Source organism: Anomalospiza imberbis, chromosome 4, assembly GCF_031753505.1.
Source record: "Anomalospiza imberbis isolate Cuckoo-Finch-1a 21T00152 chromosome 4, ASM3175350v1, whole genome shotgun sequence".
Lineage (NCBI taxonomy): Eukaryota > Metazoa > Chordata > Aves > Passeriformes > Viduidae > Anomalospiza > Anomalospiza imberbis.
In genome coordinates this window covers 3,381,551-3,391,701 of record NC_089684.1, presented here as the reverse complement: position 1 = coordinate 3,391,701, position 10,151 = coordinate 3,381,551, and the positions used below count along the sequence as shown (strand labels likewise).

Here is a 10,151-nt window from a genome sequence, read left to right as displayed (position 1 = left end):
CTATATATGACATTACATGTGAGAAGTCAGATGCAAAAAGAATTAAGCACAACAGAATAAATTAGTCTCACCAAATCTGTGATACAAAATTATTTTTGTGAAATTTCCAATTACCCAGCATATTCTTGCTGGACAGTATGTACTTGTATTACATAAATAGGAAATGTTTATTCTCCACCACATGCTTTAGCTGATAAATGCAAGGAAATTTTTATCATGTGTACAAAACAAAGTGAAAAAACTATTCATCCTCTTTCTTTCCCTCACTCTTCATCTTCTACCTGAGTGAAGTAATTGAAACCCAAGACTGTGTTCTCATATTGAAAATTCTAGTATTATCCTCTATTAATGTGTTCCTTTCACCTTCCTGTTTTCACTGTGTTTTTGTGTGTAATTGTTTCTGTTCTGAGTATTTATTGTCCTGTGTGTCCTATTAACAGGAGGAAATGTTGAAGAGATAGTACTAATATACTTAATGAACATATAGTAAACCTAATCTCTTGAAGTTTAAACATGTACTTGTGAGCTGTGCTGGCTGGTGACCTGGGGGGAGCAGCTAAGCTCTAGCCTCCTCCCTCTTCACCACCTAGCTCATGGCAAAGTTATTCATAGACATTGTCCTTTGAGGAATGCAAATGCTGTAAAAATGAAGGTATTCTTCCTTGCAAACAGGTTAATGCTAATATGGCCATGACAGAATTATGCAGCAGAGCAGAAGGTTCATCTCCTGGACTACATTTAACCATTAGATAACTAAGAACGTTTATTATTCAGGATAGATTGTCCTTTAAACTTTTAAAATACAAACACAGAGGGGGAAAAAATGTTTGTAAAAGAGAAAAAAGCCAAGACGTCTTTTTAATCCACGTTAATAAATAAAAACCCCTGAATTTTATTAGACTGAGCAACAGTAAAAGGTCATTTAAATAAATCATGGAAAAATAGTGTATCTCTGTAAGTAATAATTACCCATCTGTAGGGAAAAAAAAAATATGAAGATTTAAAAGAATATTTCCATGAACACTGGATGACAATTTTTAACAGTGGAGGATTGATTTTCTTTAGAGAACTTGTCCGTGTAGAGTCAAAAATGAATTATTGCTAGGAAATAATTAATTTCCCCACTAGGAAAAAAGTTCTAGCAGGACTTGATCCTCAGCTGCCTAAAGCAGGCTTGCCATTTGAGACTTCAAGGGGGTGTACCAGGGGGAGTGTACGGGGGAGTGGCAGGAGAGCTGCAATCATCTCCTGTTTTTCAGTGAACAACCCCGAGGTAACTAATAACTACCTCCAGCAATCTATGGCAAGTCTCGGGCATTGAGCAACTGAGGCCATGTCAGTGAAACTTTTGAAAGTAGAAGGCACATGGCAAGAAACTTGCCCAGACTCATCAGCAAAGAAAACAAACTTTTTGTTTCAGTTTTTAGTAGGTTGCTGACATGTTAACCATTGCTTAGCAGTCTCTGTTCGCAGGCTCAGCACAGTCTCTTCTGGGATCAGAATTTGCTTAAGTACTTAGGGTTTGATTAGCCATAATGAATCACATGAGTGGCCTCAGTAAGACAGTATTAGGTGACCTGCTGAAGCTGAACCAGCAGCGTGAGTTTTGGCCCGTTTAGAGAAAGAAATGTGCCTTATGGGACTGTGAGGATTGGCTTCTTTTCATCTCTTTTACTTTTCCACATGACCTGTACATCGAATTGACACCTTAATTTGTCTGAGAGAAGTTAAGGAGGTAATCTCTTAAATTAAGTCGGGGTAGTGATTTTGGGTTTTGACTTTTTCTAAGACATGAAATAGCTGCAAGTTTTTCAATGTGATCTATGTGAAGCTGCTAGTTAAATTCAGAAATTGTATGCACTACTTATGCATTTACTCATCACATGCATTACTCCGTGGAGTACAGCACAAAATTAGCATCTGCCACTGCAGGCTTGTCTGGTAAGGGGAGCAGCAGAAAGAGAGCTACAATGTGTTGCAGCAGAATTTAAATGCTAAAGCTTAAATATGGTCCTGTAAAAGTGGTGCTGTTGGGTACTGTTACTCTCATCAGTTCTGCAAGCTCAGAATAGCTTCTGAACCATAAACTTTTTTTCTTTCCCAGCATCAACAGAATCCATAGACTCCATGACTTAATGTCCTCAGACACTCAGCTGTCATGAAGAGTCCAAACTTTCAGTTTAGAGGGAAGAAAGTACCTTGCCTGTGATTTATAAAGAAACTATGAATAACCAGATATGAATGCAGTCTCATTGAGCTTCTGGGAAAAAAAGTTCTCAGTTGAGAACAAATGTCTGTGTAAAGGTTTGTATGTTTCTGTGTAAAGGATGCTAAGGTTATCTTTTAACAAGTTTTTGATTCTGGATTCCGGTAACTATTTATATAGAGATTTGTGTCTCTGCTATTATATTTTTCCTGACATGTGAACTTGGTTCTCCAAAAGTCTAGAGGCACTTTAACACTCCATGCCAGTTGTGTACTGCGGACACATCATGAGAAACATGAACTGCTCTACACATTTCAGTCAGATAGTTAATTTTTGCCAAAGGCAATTCAACATAATGGCACTGGTCTTTAATTAATTAACAGTCTATTACTTTGATGTTCACCATACATTTTAGTTTCAGTTCAGCAGTTTAACACTGTATCCTTGAGCTCCAGCTCATCACAACCTCCAGCTCTCCTAAATCAGTTTCTGTGGTTCAGCATGTCTCTGCTGCTCAGAAAACTGACCAAAATTTTTTAAAAATCACTTTTGAGAATAAAGTAATACTTTTAATCAGCTTTCCCAGGAAGATTTCACTGACCTTTGGGTTGCTGTGCAGTCCCTCAAACAGCTATTCTTCCCTTCTCTATGGCCGAAGATGTAAGAGAAGAACTTCCCACAGGAAAAGGGTGGGAGAGAGCAGCCAGATGTGAAAGACTTAAACAGCCCTTCTGCCCTTGCAAAAGAAGGAGTATAAATATATACTGACACATTTTTAAGTTCAGCTCTGCCTAGCATGGTGGGAAGGAAGTTCTCTGAATCATTCAGTTCTAGTTATACCACTGGGGAAACCATAATGTCAGTACACTCTGCTCCATCACTGCATTCATTAATTACTGAAATATTCCCCAAGGAAAATAATGTTTACAACTGGGGCTTGTAATTGACTACAGAGATGTCACAGATTCTATGACTAGGTACATTGCATATGTCTTTGCTCATCAGTGTTTTGATGTGTATACTTTATAACTAAGTATACATTATGCATATATGTACTCTGAAGTTGATTAAAATGACATGTTTGCAGCTTTTTGATGAGATGAAGCTAAATTTTTAAGTGGTAAGGAAGAATGCAAAATTTTGGATATTGCACAGAATTTTTCTTCATGATTTAGAACATTTGCTCTTCAAGATTTTTCTTCAAAGAAAAATATCACATAGATAACTTCCGACAACTGCCACTGGCACCCACAAAATGGTTGTATTGTTCCATTCCTGCAGTTACTATTCATCAGGAAGAGATGATATCATCCTTGAAAATGTATCCAGCAAAATTCTTTGAACCTACCAGAGGATTCTAGGGTACGAAATCTAGGGTATTTTTCATATGATGGATTTGTACCCACCACCTTTCTGTACATTGCTATTCATTTTCTTGAATAAAAAGTATGAGTCATGCAATATTATTATTTTTTTCTTTTGATACCTGAAATGTGCTGAGCTTAACTGGGCAACAAGTGATAGAAGACTTTATTTTTCTCATGTTGTCAATAATACTACTTTATCCCCTCTGGCCACCCACATATGTACCTCATTCCTGCCCATAGCCACTTAAGCAGAAGTAAACAAACTAACATGTAGAAAGCAATGAGTCATGACTTTAAATGTGAATGAGTATTTGCATAATACATCTGTATATGTCTATGTTTGCATTATAATTTCTTATTCTTTGGCTGGTCTTTACATTTGTTAAAATGCTGATGCACAAGACACCACATAGTAAGTATGGAAACTGCAAAGAAAAATGTTGTGAAAGAACTGCCAGCTGTCACAAGACAATTGCCCTCATTGTTTCATCCTCAAGTGAATCCATAGATTATTTATATTTTTATTCTTTTTTAGAGTGTCAGTACTATCCTCTAGTTGGAATAACCTTCCTTCACCCTTTTCTTTTCAAATATGTTTTTAGGAAGTTACCATATTATCTCTGATTTTATTTTGCCAGGCTCAATAAGCAAAAACTTTCAGTCATGTATAGTAGGTTCTTCATATCCCTGATCATGCTAATTGCCTTTTCTTACACCCATTCAAAGTTAATTCCTGTTTCTTGAATATGGATGAAAAGAAATGTGGACTCTTTCATATAGGAGCTTACCAGGTGCTCTATGCAGGCTACAGGACACTAATACTTCCTGTATTTCTATATGTCATTCAAACCAAGATTGTGTTGCTTTTATTGTGTCTTGACTACAGCTTCAGGAAGTTGATTTAATCTTTTTACTTGCAATTTCAGATTTGTAGAAAATTTTTCATATATTTTAAACAGCTGGCTCATGGAAGTATGAAAAATGGAAGGTAATTAAGTATTTTATTCAAGTAGGAGAACCTTAAGAAAAGAGGATAATTCAGACAAAATTGCTTAAAAGGAGGAATTGTGTGTCCATGCTAAAACAATCAAAGAAGAGTCAAACTGCTAATACTGAAACTTCAATATGACAGAACTTCAGGAATTTAGTAAGAAAACATTACAGGAAGCCTGAGTAGAGGAAAGTGAAAAAGAAACAGGATTTCATAGCAAAACCTTTACGTTTTAACTCTGGCACCACACAAGTGAAAGGGAAACGAGCCGTAGTAGAAAGAAAGGAAATGCATATTGGTTTACTAAAGTAACTGGGTTCAAGAAGAGGGACCTTGGATTTTTCCCCTACTCTCTTTTGTCAGATTCCCTGGTCTCTAGTAGATGTTGTGCTGACATTGCAGTGTGTTGTTTAGGTGAGACTCTCACTTTCTTTTTCAGCAGCCAAAAACTTCCAGAAACTTTCTGTCTTCTCTCCACTCCATCCTCTGCCCTTAATCCCACTGCCATATTCACTGCATTGAGATGTTAGTAAGGAAACTTGCTTGCCTTTAAAAGTCAGACAAGGTACAGTTCCTGACTATTACACTTTTTATAAACTCTCCAGTTTTGTGGGAAAAATAAGCCATCAGAGTGCATAGAAATTTGCCAGAAAATCAAGAATGCTGAAAATGGAATAGAATTAAAAAACAAAAAACAAACAAAACAAAACAAAACAAAAACCCTCTGGCTTTCTGTATTGCTAGGCACATTTCCAACACATCAGTCTATGCAGTGTGGACTTTCCCATGCCCAGTATGGAAGGCAGAAGTGTTACTGCACATTAATAGTTAGCCTCTACGAGCTGTGTCAGTCTTCTTGTCCACAGGGATTGATCACATATGGGAGTGGGGGTGGATCTGGCAGTGCAATGTGGGAGCCAGCTCCTCTCAGAGAAATCAGAAAGTGGTGAAGGTCGTCCAAAAGTGGCTCGGACTATCATTGTCACTTGAGCTTGCATGAGCAGCTTCCCAGTGAATTTGATGCTGTCTTGCCCAGCTTGTTATCAGAATACTTTGACAAGACTGTGGTGCAGCAGTGTCAGAGAGATGGATTGATGTTACTCCTCTTACACTACACATAACATTCATGCTTTAGAACTACAGGCTTCTAACTTAGCTTCTTTTCCTCTCTTTCTCTTTCAGAGCAGCAGTCAGAGCAGCAGTGCAGTGTAGATGCACTGAATGGTTCCCTCCAGCCTGCATTGAGTACCTGTGGAGTTTTCCAAATCAGCTCCTGAAGTTCTGGACCTAAAGTGGGTTCATGTGAACTGTATCATGGATGGATTTGCTGCAAGTTAGTTGTTTTTCCTTTCCTTTTCAAAAAGGAGAGAGCATTGTAGTGACAACAGGAGCAAAAGAGTTTTGCTGACCCCTTCACCCTTACATCACAAGGATACAATAAGAAGTTCACTGTAGTTCCAACTCAAGTCCTATAAAGACCAAAGAAGAGGTTCAGATACTGAGCACGTGTTGGTATTTATGTTAAACCTGATAGTAAAAAGGTGACAAAGACTGTATGTATTGCAATACTGAAGGTGTCAACACAGAAATTCTCATTCATTGAATAGAACTTAACTGGAAGCCTGTTCAAAGGCAAAAGAAGAAATGCCTTTAATTCAGGTCTCAATATTGCAAGGTGTTGCACACCCCCTGGGAAGATTTTTGGGATGTCCTGCACAGGGTCAGGAATTGGATTTGGTGAACCTTTTGGGTCCCTTCCAGCTGAGCATATTCTATGATTCCGTGATTCCTTAATTACTTTAATCCTCCCAATTAAAGCCCCTTAAGTTTGGGTGAGTTCCGTGTATTGCAGAATTAGATTCCTAATCAAGCAACAAAATCCTCCATTAAAACAAAAAGAGTAGTTCAGGGGAAAGGAGGATGGGTATTGTTCAGAGAAATGAAGACTTGCACCTGTCTAATACAATGTGTCATCGACCAACAATAACAGAAACATATTTTCTATTCTTTAGTGCTACTTATGTGGGGGTTTATGGTGTTTGGGTTTTAGTTTTTTTTGTTGTTTTTTGTGGGTTGTTTGTTTGTTTGTTTGTTTTTAATTCAGCTTGAAAGAGGCTTTGGTGTACTTCCTCCCAACAATACTCTGATACATTTGTTATGACTTCTTCTGCTGAACAGGAACTTTCACACTGTCCTCATTCACACCTTCTAAATAAGGCTAATTTTAGCAAGATGCTTTTAAAAAGTGGCCTCAAACTTGCCACTATTTAGTTCTGTCAAAGGTTACATTGAAGAGAAGAGACAGTGCCAGAAAAATTCAGAAAAATTGATATTTTTTTACCAGTTTTCATTTTAATAACTAGGAACATCTCAATTTGTACAGATCAGAAAAATCATACAGAGAGAAAAAGCAGCTACCTCACACTCTACTGACAGTAAGAACAAGCACATGACTATTACTTTGACCTAAACAGCCTTGTTAAATGCAAATTAAAAACAAAAACAACAACAACAAAACAACAAGAAAACCAAAAGGAAAACCTCAGAGTATTCATATACAAAATGATGAAATAAAATAACAGTTTTGTATTTCTTTTGATACTAACTGGTTATGTCTGACTACTGCCTTTTACATCCTTTGAGTAATATGACTAAATTTTCAGGGAAAATATCTTAATAGGTACCAGGCTCCAACAAATACCTAACACTGAAATCTGTTGAAAAAAACTGTGAGTAGAAATCTTGATTTAATTCAATGTTGTGAAATCATTTTCTGGAATGGAACCCTGGACCAGGTCAACTTGATGGGAGTTTCATAGCAGGAGGCATACTGCCATTGTCTTTATGATATTTAAAATATCTGCTCCAAGATCTGCAGTTACCAAGGTGATGCAAAACCTTAGTGTGCTTTTAAGAAGAGAACTGTGGATGAAATAATGAGAAGCACTGTCTGCTATGTCACATCCTGGACTAGAAAAGCTGCTTTTCTCCTTGCTTAGTTTTGCTCTAACCTGTGGAACAATGTGGTTTGGTAGGCTGACTTTCATACACTAATTTTTGGAGCAAGGCTTGGCACTGGGCAGTATGAGTTACATGTATCTATGTGGACATTTAATTGCTGGCAATGCTACTTCAGTGTATCTTTTCCTGAAGACTTCCAGTGCTCATGCTTTTGCTGCCTATTAATTCTTGCAACTTGGTTCCTCTATTCACCTAGTGAAGAGGGAGCTGTCATACTTTTTAAGTGCAGAGGGTTGCTGACTAAAAAAACAGTTAATCCTGCAATTTGTTTCCAGTTAATAATATAAAAATCATTTAGGAAATGAAGAATCTGACTGTACAGCTTCTGAGTACCCATTAAGGTGTCTAGATGACTGCCAGAATTCCTAAACCCTTCAATATGTATCAACAAAAAGTATAACAAAGAGAAGCACCCACAAAAGGATTTCTCAAAAGTGTGAGAAAACCCCAGCCATCTAGTCTGTAATTCATATTGCAATCTACTTTCTCATGTTATTAGTAATGTATTGCATCATATGGCAAATAGAATCAATTGATGAATTGCAAATGTAATGAATGCTGGGAAAATGAGTTGATGATGGAGTTAGTGTAGACTGTGAAATTTTATTTCCTAGAAATGATGTAGCATGGAGTTTAATATGATTTATGGCTACAGTTACTGCCATATCAAAATCTAACTAAGGTCACTGCTGTGAGGGAGATCACGTGTGATTTACCAATGGGAAAATTACACAAGGTTCTAAATTACACAGACCTTGGATTTCTACTCTACTAAATCCACATCACATATTTCTATTTAAATAAGCCCTCAAAGGCTTTGTTTGACTGATTGTTTATTTAACTGCAAAACATACCAATGTAATATATTTACCATCAAATACAGAAAGAGATTCAGGCAATAAAAATTAAGACTGTGTAGTTTCATTTAGTCATCTGCTTTTCATATCCTCCATTTATCTTCCCTGTCAAGTACCAAAAATTATGTTTTGATGATCACATTGAACAAAAAAATCACAGTGGCATATTATCCTTCAAGGTAAAAATGTACTTGGGTGTTAATAAGTGACAGCCTAGTGAAAACATCTTGTCTTCCCCCCAAAAAGTGCATTTCTTCACTCTTTAATCAATTCAAGTCTCAGACAAACCTTATCTTTCTTACCTTACAAATTTTTTAGTCATGCTAAAAGTGTTCACTTGTGAAGACAGACCTTTGGTATTTTTAAAGATTCACTTCAAATAAATGTTTAACCATAGGATATCTGGTTGTTTTTTTAGAAGTAAATTCTTTGAGGTTCGTGTCTCTTATAAGTTCCATGTACCAGAAATATTTCTTACTGTCTCTGTGTTTCTCTCATGTGCACAAAATTTATTTTGCCCATTTCTGCATTATAATGAGAATATAAACAAAAGCCAAACAAATAAATAACTATACTTTTCAACAAATGCAGATTTCAAGACAAACATTTAAAAAATCACTGGAATATGAAACAAATGAATTGACTTCTTTGATTTTGGAAGCATTCCAACAAAGGGCTTGTCCAGCAAACAATAGAAACCCTGACAAGAAAAAAAAAACACCAAAAGCCAAAGCATCTAAAAGACATAAAGTTATCTTGAATCCCAGTATTTTCTTGAATGATTCTACAGATACTGAACTTTCCCTCTTGCAAAGCACAGCAGTAAGATTAAGACTTCAAATAATTCAATTAATATAAAAACTTTCTAAGGTAATAGAGTTAATAGTATAGAAGCTAGGCTTGGAGAGACTATAGAGACTTGGAGACTTGGAGACTATAGAGACTATAGAGACTTGGAGACTTGGAGACTATAGAGACTATAGAGACTTGGAGACTATAGAGACTATAGAGACTTGGAAATTTAGAGAAATTGTTCTCTGAAATTTATTTTCCATGTACCAATATGTAATAAATACTACAGACAGACACTTCTGAAATGAAACTTCTGTGAAACATAAAAGGCAGGGAATCTGTTCCTCGAACACCAGTCCACAAGTACTTCTACCTTGTCAATCTGGCAATTTTTTTTTCTCTTTCTTCCTCTCCTTTTGCCCACCAGATATAGTCAGAGACAGTGAAGCTAGATCCACCTCAGACTTACTTGAACTGCTGGGAGGAAATTTTTGTAGCTGAGCATTCCTTGACAGTGTAGAAACGTGAATTGCTAAGTGCAATTCTCTCTCTCCCTTCGAAACAATCCCAAGAATTTCCCGAGAGCATTGTGTTCTCAAGAGCAACCAGAGATGCCCTCCATCATTATGAGAACCACCAAACAGTGTGCTAAAAAACAAGTTCTGCATGCCAGAGAGCAGCCACTTCAGGATTTGGCCCTAATCTTTAATGTTCATGCTCAGCAAGAAAGGAGATGTCTATGGAGCACAGAAGGTCCCATTTCTGGCTTTATAGAGGCAAAATATTTTCTGCCTCTGAGAGCACCACAGGGGATTCCAGAATCCCACAGGGGATCCCAGGCTTTTCTGTAGGACTAGAAAAAACAAGAGTCAGAGGCAGCGGTGTTACCTAACCCAGTGTAAAGTGCATGAGGCAGG

At 37.0% G+C, this 10,151-nt stretch overlaps 2 long non-coding RNA genes across 2 annotated transcripts; one reads left to right on the top strand and one right to left on the bottom strand.

Moving 5' to 3' along the window:
* Positions 1-1,134: 1,134 nt before the first annotated feature.
* Positions 1,135-2,187, top strand: LOC137472111 (uncharacterized). Its single transcript, XR_010998024.1, has 2 exons — positions 1,135-1,735; positions 2,105-2,187. It is a non-coding gene; the product is annotated as an uncharacterized lncRNA (long non-coding RNA).
* Positions 2,188-7,817: 5,630 nt separating this feature from the next.
* LOC137473342 (uncharacterized) lies at positions 7,818-9,807 on the bottom strand. The gene is made up of 2 exons (XR_010998696.1): positions 9,447-9,807; positions 7,818-9,341 (listed from the first exon to the last, which is right to left on the bottom strand). It is a non-coding gene; the product is annotated as an uncharacterized lncRNA (long non-coding RNA).
* Positions 9,808-10,151: the final 344 nt, after the last annotated feature.